The following is a 12,874-nucleotide window of genomic DNA, read 5'->3' as shown; positions in this document are numbered from 1 at the left end:
CGACCAGGTCCTCATGTATCCTTGCCTGCTCGACGCGCGAGGCTTCCACAGTGGCCTGCAACGAGCGCATCGTCTCTGCCATCTGCGCCATGGTCATGGCGGCGTCGCCCTCAGCTGCGACAGGCGCCACGGGACTGGAACGATTACTTCTCATTTTTCTCATTAACTTCAGCGAACCACAGAAATACAGCAAACAACACTTCAACCACGATCGAATCAGCGATCAACCGGAAAAAACTCAAGAAACTGCGCAAGAACTCAAGAACACCGCAAACCTTCGAAGAAGATCGCAGCTTCACCAAAAACCACCGTTTCCCCGCGAACCAAACAAGCGAACGAAAGAACTCGAATCCACAGAACGAAAAGCCAAACAAATGGTTTAAAACGCAAACTTCACCGAACGAAACTCAAAGAAACCACGAACGACGGTTGCACCAGCACACAACCACGCCGAAAACCTCGAAAACTTCCACGAACTCACGCTGTGGATGGGAGCAAGCTTTACACGGCCCCACGGTGGGCGCCTGATGATCCTGCCCGTTGACCGGAGCGCTGGAGAATGCCTCGTCAAAGGATCGACGTGCGCACCGCTTCTCACTTCCGTTCCTCCTCTGGATCTATCTCAAGAACCTGCAAAGAAATGATACGGCGCCGCTGCGGCCGATCGCACTCCGACGCTCAAGTCAGTGACGGTATCACCAAATACTAAGAATGAGAACCGTGCAAATCCTCTCTCTCTCTCTCGCAAGCGTAAAGTGTATGAACTGAACGTGCGTACCTCAGAAAATCTGTTAAGAACTCTTATATACCTGGTGGTTTTCTCTCTCCTGGCAGTTACAGACTTGGACACGTGGCTCGCATCCAACTGTACACGTGCCATCATCTGGAGGCTCCCTGACTTGGCGCTGCTTCTACTCTTATTTTGGCTAAGTTACTTACGCATGGTACTGCCGAGTGCATAGCTAACTTAGGAGTCCGATCTCTACTGAAACTGGCGAGTTAGGGCCTTCATACACCTTCCCTGTGGTCTCGCCGGCCGCCTTCATAACCTGCTTTTCCTTCGTCTTCGGCGATGTGCTTATTCTGGCGATCTCCGACTGCCTGGTCGCCTGAGTCTACATCTGGCGACTTCATCTTCAACCTGGCGATCGCCTATTCTGGTAAACTGGAAATCGGAACACGCCAACTTAACAATCGGCGACCACACGTGCCTCCCGACTTCCTTCCCATCTGCCAACCTGGCGCCTTGTCAACACGCCTACACTGTAGCAGGATGCCACGTCATCACACCCGTCCACCAGGGCGGTACAGGACTTAAAACTTAAACTTGCACCCCCGATCGCCGGGGGGCGATGAGGGTTTAAAACTTCATGTTTCGAAAATTTTGTACTGGATGCATGCGATTTGGATTTACTTTTGTTTAAAACTACACAAGGGCAATAAAGTCTCTCCCCACAAGCTTGAAAAACAAACAGCATGCAAACTTAATAACTGGGAAACTTCGATAAACTTTGAAACCTTCTTTATTGGGTGGCCTCATTAAAAACCCTCCTTAGGGAAAAAAGAGTGCCCCCTTGAAAAATTGTTTAAACTGATACATCTTAAACTGTTCGAGTTAATTGCTACTTACAATGCCTTAACTGTAATAAAACTTGAGGTGGGTGGCATTCCAAGTGCGAGGAATCGCCCCTCCTTCCAGCGTCTCTAAGCGGTAGGCGCCGTTCCCGAGTGCTTCGGTTATTTTGAACGGTCCTGTCCACTTGGGTGACAATTTGTTTTCCATCTCGTACTGGTGGGCCTTCCTCATCACCAGGTCGCCATCTCTGAACTGCCTCGGCTTTATCTTGGAGTTGTACTTACGCTCAACTCTTCTCTTTACTGCCTCGGCCTTCACCCGTGCTTCCTCCCTGACCTCGTCCAGCAAATCAAAGTTCATTCTCCTTTCTTCGTTCGAGTCTTCCGCCACGAAGTTCTGGATTTCGACTAGAATCATCGCATCGCATCCATACACTAAGCTAAACGGAGTTTCATGGGTTCCCGATTACTCAGTGGTATGATATGCCCACACTATGCGGGGAACTTCCTCAGCCGAGGACCCCTTGGCCTTTTCCAACCTCCTCTTCAAGCCTCTCAGCAGAACCCGATTAGCGGACTCCACTTGCCCATTTGTTTGCGGGTGTTCCACGGAAGCAAACACCTATTGTGTCCCGATGTCCTCGCACAGCTTCTTCAACAGGTGGCTTGTGAATTGAGTCCCATTGTCTGATACTAGACGCTTGGGCACGCCGAAACGACACACAATATTTTTCCACACGAAACTCTGGATTTTGTGCGCGGTGATCTGGGCTACTGGTTCTGCCTCAATCCATTTCGTGAAGTACTCGATCGCCACAACCAAATACTTCATTTGCCTGATTGCCAACGGGAAGGGTCCCAGAATGTCGATTCCCCACGTGTGGAACGGCCAGGGGCTGTAGATTGACTTCAACTCTTCTGGGGGTGCCTTGTGCCAATCGGCGTGCTGCTAGCATTGCTTGCAATCCTGGGCATATCTCTTGCAATCTTCCCTCATTGTGGGCCAGTAATAACCTGCACGGACAGTCCTTGTCGCTAGAGCTCGATCCCCGATGTGGCTCCCACAAATCCCTTCATGGAGCTCAGCCATAATTCTCGTGCACTTCTCTCCGTGTACACATACAAGAAGAGGGTGTGTAAATCCGAACCTGTACAGCTCGCCGTCGATGAGGGTAAACTTGCTGGAGCTCTTCTTTATCTTTCTGGCTTCCGTTGAGTCCATTGGAAGCACGCCATCTGCCAAGTAGCGCTGGTATGGCGTTGTCCACGTGTCTGGCTCGTGGATAGCGCAAACTTGCATCGTTCTTACCTCTTTCGCTGGGCGCGCCCTGACCCTCGGCGTCCTCAAGGTCTTCTGCGTTAGAGATCTATGGCCCCTTGCCGTCAATTTACAAACGTGAAGGACCTGGTGATCCTCCCGGTTGACCAGAATGCAAGAGCCTTGCCACGTCAAAGGTATTCTTCCTCTGGATCGGCTTTGCACCACGCTAGCTTCCGTCCTTCACACCTTGATTCACCTCAAGAACCTCCAAAAGACAGAGTGGCGCCGCTGCGGCCGATCGCGCTCCGACGCTCAAGTCAGTGACGGAACCACCAAAACTCTAAGAGAGAAAACTAAGAACTCAAGGAACCGTGCAAAAACTCTCTCTGTCACTCAAGTATTCTCCAAGCGTAAAGAAGTGTTCTAAACGCGCGTACCTCAGAAGTTCGTTAGAATCTCTTATATACCTGTGCACTTTCTCTCTCCCTGGCCTCAACCTCTGGCTAGCTAGGGAATGATCATCTGATAACTTCATCCTTCGCACTCGTGCCCTTTGAAAGCCTTGAACAAGCTTTCCTGATCTTTCGGCGATGTCCTCCTCTCGGTGATCTCTGATCACTTGGTCACTTGGGTTCGCATCCGGCGACTACGACACAAACCTGGTGACCACCGGTTTAGATATGCTAGAGATCGGAGCACGCCAACTTAACGATTGGCGACTACACGAGCTCCCCGACTTCCTTCCCTTTTGTCAGCCAGGTGTTCCGTTCAACACGCCTATATTTTCACTTGCTGCCACGTCATCACTTTCGACTACCTGGGCGGTACCCAAGCCCCCAGTCTTAAGCGAAGACTTGTCCAGCGAAAAGACTAAGAGGTCACATCACTGTCGATCTACGTGGCGCTGGCACGGAATCCCAAACGTTCGTACCCTCTGCTTTTCTGACGCTCCACCAAACCCCTTTTTCCAATCCCTTGACACGTGGCTTCATAAACGTTCATCTTTAGCTGTCGTTTGCGCTTCCGAAAACGTTCGGAAAACCCCTAAAACCCTTCGCACTTCCTACTGTTCCATCATCTTTCTGCAGTCTCAAAAGTTCTAAGTATTTTCTCTGCATCCCACGACGCTCCTCGACTCTCTCAATCTCCAACTATCTTCAACGCTCATCCAATCATCAAAAGGTACCCCTTTTACTTCTTTTGTTGATGTTTGCTGCATTTTAACCGATTCGCATCATCCATTATCTGTCTGGTGCATACGTTGTGGGCTGTTTTCTCCTAATCTCCCCTCTCGTAACTTAGGGCTTCGTCTTCCATTACGTTCGTCCCAACGAACTCCTGTTCGTTCGTTCTCCTTTCTTCGTCCTCAATCGAGTCGTTCTCTGTAACCTTTGTTCATCCCTTTCATTTTCCTTTGCAGTTCCTGCGATGGCTCATACAAAATCCACCGCGAACCCTTCTTCTTCGTCGCGAAACCCTCCACCCCAAGCGCGTAGGGTTGCTCCTGGGGCAAATCCTCCACCAGCGCGTAACCCACCACGAGCATCTGGCGCTCCTTCTTCCCAGGCTGAGAGGCCTGCAACTTCTCACGCCAACCCCGCTCAAGCAACTCTGCCAGTCGCCGGAGGCGCCCCCCTACCTCCAAAGGACTACAAGGCACTCTACCCTTGGGCCACCTCAACTTTGTTGAAAGAGACTTCTTCAATAAACACGGAGTTGGGCGTGCACCGACTAAGAAAAGGGGACCAATCCGAGCTCACATTCCATAAGGAGCACGACAGCAAAATGGCCGTGCTGCCCTGCTTCCCGGGTGAGCCGATCTGTGCGGACGATAAAGCGAACAACGGCGAGTTGTTCTGCTTCATCTACGCGACGTTCTTCAAGAAGGTGAAGCTCAGACTTCCCTTCACTCGCTTCGAGAGAGAGCTGTTAACCGAGCTCGATATCGCCCCCGCCCAGCTTCATCCCAACAGCTGGGCGTTCGTAAGGGCGTTCCAAATTATGTGCGCACACTTGGGACTACCAGCTTCAGTTGACGTTTTCCTCTTCCTGTTCGAAGCTAAGAATCCAGGAGACCGCCTTTGGATTAGCCTGAATGGGATTGCTAGGAGGTCAATCCTCTCAATCTTCCAGCAATGTTACAAAGATTGGAAGGGAAAGTTCGTGAAGGTGTGCGCCAACGACCAAGATCCCTCCCTGCTCGACGGCTTCCCCTTGTACTGGGTACACAAGGGGAACAAAGACGCCAAAGAAAGCTTTAGGAGGCCCAGAAGTCCCGACACCATGGGCGAGCTAGACAAAGATCTCTGCCTTTTCTGGAACAGTGTAGCAGCCGCCAACATCACCTTCCCCACCGCCTCAATAATCTCCTTCGAGTTCCTCGAGGGCCAACTTGAAGCTCACATAGGTTAGCCCTTACCTCGACACCAAGGTTTTTGTTTTGTGTTGGGACTGACTTCGCATTTCTACCATCTATCATTGGGCGTCCTGTTTGTTGTGTATTGGTCTTGGTTTTTAATTCATGTGCCACTTGTTTACGTTATTCGTGCATATACCCGTATATTTTGCCTTTGCTTTTGTGCTCACTCATCCATTTTTTTACCCTGTGCAGACCTCATGTTGGGCAAAGGCAAACTAGCTAAATTGTGGGCGATCGCCCGAACTCACAAGTTGGCGACGGGTTCCCAAACCGTGCCCAACTCGGTGGTGGAGATCGCCGCTGCTCAGGGCAGATCTCCTCCCCAAGGTCCAACTCCTCCGGAGACACTGCCCGCCCCCCAACGAAAAAAGCTTGTCTTGAGGAAGCCAAAGAGGAAAACTCCTCAAGTGGTACAAGGGGATGAGGATGACGAGGCGACTGAGGACGGCCTCGTCACCAAAAGAACAAGGGTGGCACCCTCTTCACCACCCGCTCTCTCAACACCAACACCGCCCTCTCCCCCAGCTCCAACACCGCCTGTCCAAGCAACACACTTGGCGGTCGCGCCCCCTGTGGTTGAAGGCAGCGAGCCTAATTTCATAGAGAACCCTCCAAGCGCCTCAACGCCATTCGTATCTGCTGGAGAGGGTCCTCCTTCAACCACCTCTATTGCTGGGGCCGCACCAGGTGGAGATGAAGGTGCCCCCAACTCGCCAATACTTATAACCGAATCTCCCACTTCACCACCACGCCAAGAAGCCCCCCTTGCTCTACAAACTCAAGAGGGTGGTGGTGAAAGTCGGCACCAGGCTCCTCCAGCACCTCCACCAGCAACAACTGCAAGCCTTCCCCCCTCCATCGAAGAGGTCTGGGGGCCCTTCACAACTAAACTAAAGATGATGGCAGAGGACCTCCCCTCAATCATAACGAAGGCTGTGAAGAACTCAAACAAGAGGCTTCAGGACGAGAACTCAGCGCTCCAGGAGGAGAACCGCCTGATAAGGATTGAGGCAGAAAAACTGTCTTGCAACCTGATGATGGCAGAAATCGATCATTCAAGGTTGGAGGACGCCATGAGCGCTGAGCTAAGGGGCGCACGCAAGGAGGCCTCCGATCTGCGCCAGAAACTGCACCTCCTAGCTCAAGAGAAAATTGAGCTAGAGAGTAAGCTGGTACCCTACAGGCTCAAGGTGGCCAACTTGGAGGCATCAATAAAAGCAGATGCGGCCAAGGTGGAGAACCTTGAAAAAAGGTCAGCTGATCGGGAGGTCCTCCTCGGGAAGGTCGAGAAGGAGAGGGACGACGCCATGGCTGAGCTCACCAAAGCTCAAGAGGAAAACAAGAAAACTGTTGCAGAGCTGGCCCAAGCGCGGGACGAAGGCAAAAAGGTTGCTGAAGACCTTGCTCAAGCTCGCGGGGAAGCTGAAGAGCTGAAGAAACGAGCTGACGAGCTGAAGCAACAAACCGAAGAGCTCGAGCAAAGCTACGCCCAAGTCCTTGCCGCCGGGTTCGAAGCCGCCCTGGAGCAAGTTGCTTGCCAATACCCCGAGCTTAATCTGACCATGGTGTCCATCTGCAACAAAGTGGTGGACGGGAAGATCGTGCCTTCTGAAGATTAATTGTCTCCCTCCATCACTTTGCTCTCTGAAAGCTTGTTGCTTATTTCTGTTTGTACGAACTTTACTTGTAATTTTTTCTTCTTATGTATTTGAACTGACACTGCTTTTATATAACTTCTTCCGCTTTTGCACCTCGTCTTTCTGTTTACTTCGCATTCTTTAACCTTCATCTTCTTTCTTACTCGCTATATGGTTGATCAACTAACCGGTAGAACTCGCTTTAAACAAATTAACTTAGCGATTCCTCGGGCTTAACCGTTTACTCACTGCTTTGAACTCGAGCAAACTATCAATCTTATAACAATTCATCAACTGTTAACTCAAAGTAAAACTTGAGCAACTTATTAACCTTCAAGCGATGACATTTAACGTAACTTGCAAACTTAAGGCAATTAACTACTTACTAGGCAGCAGGTTTTAACTTAAACTGGTATCACAATACAGTTTACCTGATCTGCCCGGCAAGGTTAGCCTTTACTCCTGTCATCGCCTGGAATTCTTCTGATCGCCATAGGGTTCTGGCGATGTAAGCTTTATTTGCCTTCATAACTTGGCTATTGTTCCCTCATCTGGGGGGTAGAGGCGCCTTTCGGATCCTTCTCTACCTCCCTGAGTTTCAGAACAATAAGCCGGATAGCGAGGTGTTCTCTTTGAACCTACCTTAGCTATCCTTTAATTTCTTTCACCCTTCACGCCATACCTGAACTCGTTCAAGACGAGAAGGATTTTATCTGCCTTCACACCGCCTACAAGCGTGGAAGTCTTCTCTGGTCTTACTAAGTCAATATTGATGTTTCACTTAAAGGGGGAAAGGCGTTTTCCTTCCTTTCCCGCCGTTTAAGGTCACGAACACCCCCGACTTTTCAGTTCATCTTGCCTTAACTCACTCTGAGGTGAGAAGGACTTTTTCTCGCCTAAACTCGCTCGACGGCGAGAAGGACTTTATCTGGCCTGAACTCGCTCGACGGCGAGAAGGACTTTATCTGGCCTGAACTCGCTCGACGGCGAGAAGGACTTTATCTGGCCTGAACTCGCTCGACGGCGAGAAGGACTTTATCTGGCCTGAACTCGCTCCACAGCGAGAAGGACTTTATCTGGTGCCTCAACTTGCCCAGGGTGTACATCTCCTCCCCCCTGGATGCATTGAGGACTTTATCTGGTGCCTCAACTTGCCCAGGCTGTACATCTCCCCCCCCCCCTGGATGCACTGAGGACTTTATCTCTTTCTCGCCTGCACTCGCTCGAGGGCGAGGAGGTCTGATGGAAACCAAGTAGAGGATGCTCTAGGCCATGAAGCCCAAGCCCATCAAGGGGTCCAAGCCCAACGAATTACTAGGAGCATGGCAAGAGCTTTGGGACAAGAGTATAATAAAATGGCTCTTCTTATTTCTTTTGTAGAATAGGGGTGTGAATGTAATAAAAAGGTGTAAGTAGTAAGGGAGTATAAGGGGGAGTGTAGATAGGAGCCTAGGGGGTGCCAAACCGAATTTCATTGCATTTGTGTGCCATTTAGCTTGCATTTTCAGCACCTCTAGGCTATAAATAAAGGTGCTTAGCTTGTACAATTCAGATTGGAATTTTATAGTAGAGAGACTATACTCAATTTGGGAGAGAATTTGTGAGTTTTTGAGTCTTCCTCTTCTTTGCCTTATCTTGTGAGCTATGGTGAGCTTCAAGTGGTGGGACTCCATCACTTATCTTGGTTCAAGGTTCCAAGTGGCGTGAATGGCTTCTTCCAATCTTCAAAATCCAGCAAGCATTTTCATATAAGTGTCTTCTTTCCTTTCTTCAATTTTCCATTCGGTAGTTTCATTTCCTAATGTGCTTCCTTCATTTTCTACCGTTTACATTCTGTTTTCCAGCTTTGTTCTTTGTTTCTTTTTCGGTTCAGTAGCTAGTTTCTTAATTCTGTCCAGTTTTAATTCTTGTTCTTCTTTCCTTTTGTTTTGATTCAATTTGACAATACATAGACTTCAATATGAGTCTTGGTTGGTGCTTAGTTTTGGTGAGTTCTTGAATTTAGAACATTGATCCAATTCTAAAGTAAAGTGCCTTTCAAATCCAGCTCAAGTTGTTCCTAAGAATGTCAAGAATCATGTGTTCTTGTAGTTACATTCACATCATGTGGTATCTAGAGTCTAGGCTTGTTTTTGCTTAATTCTTGAGTTGTATTGCACTTTACTTTCAAGAGCTCTTTAATTCAAGTTGTTTACCATTTTGTTTTAGGATTTATTTTGAGTTTTCTTGCTGTTTTCTTTTGTTACACCATGTGTTTGTGAAAAGGACTCTAGCACTCATTGTTCATATGAGTATGGCTGCTCTTTTGGAATGGCATTCTCCTTCCTAGAGCTGACCTTAAGCTTCCTTTCACTTGTGGTTATATCTTGTTATATGTCTTTTAATTTTGTAATCATGTCAAGTTTTGTCTTAGTCATGTTATTCCATAATTGTCATTACTTCTAGTAGTACTTTTATTGCTTTAATTGTTTCTTGCTTTGGTTTACTTTCTGTTTTTTGAGTTTATTGCTTGATCCTTTATGCATTTTCCTTTTTAGATTTGAGTTCATGCTTGTATTTTCATTCTATACAAGTTCCTTTACACAATTTCCATTATGTCTTTGCTAGTTCATCATACTGTTTTTCATTCCTAAATAGGCTCTTCTGTTTTCTTACAAACGTGCTACTGTTTTCAATTTACTGCAATTAATTGGCTCATAGGAAATTTCTGAAAATTTGGATTTACATACTTCAAAGTGTTACAAAAGCATAGAAAAAAGAATCACTCAAAAATTCCAAGTACACAAAAAATGATAAATAAAATACGAAAAGTGTACAATACTGCCGAAAAGAATACGGTAATTGGGCAGCAATTTTGAAAAAATTATTTCTCCCAATTGGCTTACTGTTTTTACCTCATTCCAGTGCCATTTTTGAGTTAAGACATTGAAGTTTCTGTGGTTAATTTTTCACATCCCAGTTCGCTTTCAATCGGTACAGTTAAATCTGTAAACATAGCACAGTTTGCTTTAAAAAAAAAAAAAAATTTCCAGTAGCTGTTTTCTGTTTTCTTTAATCTACTCTAGCACTTTTCTTTAGGACTCTTTTTGTGTGCCTTCTTTATTCATTGAGTTCCTTATTTTTCTTGATTGTCTTTCATTCATATTCTTTCTAGTTTGTCATACATTACTCTCTGTTTTTGGTTTAGCTTTTATTGTTTACACCTTTTTCTTGCTTGTCTTTTTGTTATTCTTAAAAGTTGTGTGGAGACTTGTTCTTAAGTAAGTTGGTTTGCTGTAACATATTTCACTTGAAGCTACTCCATTTCACAAGCAAGGCTTGGTTGAGGACAGAATATTTTCTTGGAGTGGTTTGAGTGCTTTCTTGGGCATTTTTCCAGCAACCTATATCTCACTGTTTTTAATTGTTTAACAAGTTTCTTTCACTGTTTTGTTTTCTGTTTTTGTGTATTTTCTGCTCATGGCTCATTTCTCTAGTGGAGAGTCCTCCAAACCGTGCTCACCACAAAAGGCAGCCCTTTATGAGGACTTAAAGAATGCCAAGCAATCCAATGCTCACTATCTTGAGGTGATAAGGAAGATGGAAGCACGGCTCCAAAGTTTGGAGTTAAACCGAGAGGAAATGCATCAAAACCGTGAGCAAAGAACTCCTCCTCCTAGTCGGCATTCTTCAAGGCACTCCCATGGTTATTATGAAGACAATCCAAGGCCAAGACATCATCACCATGAAGAGAGGCGCCAACATGTGGCTGGCCCTTGTTCTCCAAATGTAAAACTTCCTAGTTTTAGTGGTGATAGTGATCCCAATGTATACTTAGGATGGGAGGCTAAGGTGGACCAAATTTTTGATGTAAATGGGGTTAGGGATGAGCATAGGGTTAAGTTAGCTTCTTTAGAATTTTTGGACTATGCCATGCAATGGTGGCATCAATACCTCATGGACATTGACCTACACAAGAGGCCCCCCGTGGTCTCTTGGAACGATTTGAAAGCATGTTTACGCGCTAGATTCGTACCCCCACACTTTAGGCAAGACCTTATGTTGAAACTCCAACGGTTTCATCAAGGCGCGCTAAGTGTGGATGATTACTTTAAACAACTAGACACGCTTTTAATTCGAGTTAATATGGATGAGAGTGAGGAGGCTAAGATAGCTAGGTTTGTGAGTGGACTTCGAAGGGATATTCAAGACGTGGTAGAGTTACAAGAATATTCTTCTTTGGAAAATGTGGTGCACCTTGCTAGCAAAATTGAAAATCAACTTGCAAGGAAAAATGCTTTCAAAAATTCTTCTAAAGATAACTACTACCACTCTTCTTGGAAAAATAAAAACTCTTTTTCAAACATCCCTTCTAAGGACTCTACTTTCAAACCTAGAGAGTCTAAGCCTTCCACTTCCAATGCTAGGCCTAAATCACCACAAAAATCGTCTAGTAAGAAGTGTTTTAAATGTTTAAGCTATGGACATATTGCTTCTAATTGCCCTACTAAACGAACTATGTATATGCATGATGGGGTAGATAGTAGTGAGCATGGGTCCGAATCTTCTAGACATTCCCCACCTTCTAGATCCCCAAGTGAGAGTGAAAGTGAAAGCCCACATGAGGGTGACCTATTAGTAATAAGACGCATGCTTGGACAAGTGTTAAAACCTTTTGATGAAACTCAAAGAGAAAATATTTTTCATTCAAGGTGTCTTATTAATGATAGAGTTTGCTCTTTGATTGTGGATAGGGGGAGTTGTGCAAATGTGGCAAGCACAAGAGTGGTAGACAAACTTGGATTGCCTACCATCTCTCATGCCAAGCCCTACAAGTTACAATGGTTGAGTGAGGTGGGTGAGATAGTGGTGAACAAACTAGTCCTCATTACATTTTCCATTGGCAAATATAAAGATGAGGTCTTGTGTGATGTTGTTCCAATGGAAGCTACTCATATCCTTTTAGGTAGGCCATGGCAATTTGATAGAAAAAATTTTCATGATGGCTTTACCAACAAAATTTCTTTTAACTTCCATGGACACAAAGTCATTCTCAAGTCTCTCTCTCCAAAGGAGGTACATGAGGACCAAGTCAAAATGAGAGAAAAGAGAGAAAGAAAAAGAAATTAAAAATTCCAAGAGAAGCCTTCTCATATCTTCCCAACAAGTTCAAAAGGTAATAGTTACTCACAAGCCTATTTTTTTAGCTATTCCTAGACCTATTGAATATGAGTCGGCTAAGGATAGTCCCACATGTTTGGACCATTTGGTAAAGGAATATGAAGATGTGTTTCAAGATCCTCCTAAAGGCTTACCACCTCTAAGAGGGATTGAACACCAAATAGACTTCATGCCCGGGGTTTCTTTACCAAATCGCCCTGCATATAGGACCAATCCCCAAGAGACCAAAGAAATTCAAAGACAAGTTGAGGATTTATTAGCTAAGGGGTGGGTACAAGATAGCATGAGCCCATGTGCTATGCCTGTCATACTTGTCCCTAAAAAGGATGGGACATGGAGGATGTGTACGGATTGTCGCGCTATAAATAACATCACCATCAAATATAGGCATCCCATTCCTAGGTTAGATGACTTGTTGGATGAATTACATGGGTCTAAAATATTTTCCAAAATTGATCTTAAGAGTGGTTACAATCAAATTCGAATTAAACATGGTGATGAATGGAAAACCGCTTTTAAGACCAAATTTGGTTTATATGAGTGGTTGGTCATGCCTTTTGGCTTGACTAATGCTCCTAGTACCTTCATGCGACTCATGCATCATGTTTTAAGAGCATTCATTGGCAAGTTTATTGTGGTTTACTTTGATGATATTCTTATATATAGCTTGTCCTTAGAAGATCATGAGTCACATGTTCGACAAGTTCTAGAAACCCTTAGGAAGGAGAAGTTGTATGCTAACCATGCTAAATGTTTCTTTGCATTAGATCATATAGACTTCCTAGGGTTTGTGGTTAGTCATAAAGGGGTGCATGTAGATCA

The sequence above is a fragment of the Phaseolus vulgaris genome, chromosome 8, assembly GCF_000499845.2.
Source record: "Phaseolus vulgaris cultivar G19833 chromosome 8, P. vulgaris v2.0, whole genome shotgun sequence".
Classification (NCBI taxonomy): domain Eukaryota; kingdom Viridiplantae; phylum Streptophyta; class Magnoliopsida; order Fabales; family Fabaceae; genus Phaseolus; species Phaseolus vulgaris.
This window is presented reverse-complemented; position numbering follows the sequence as displayed.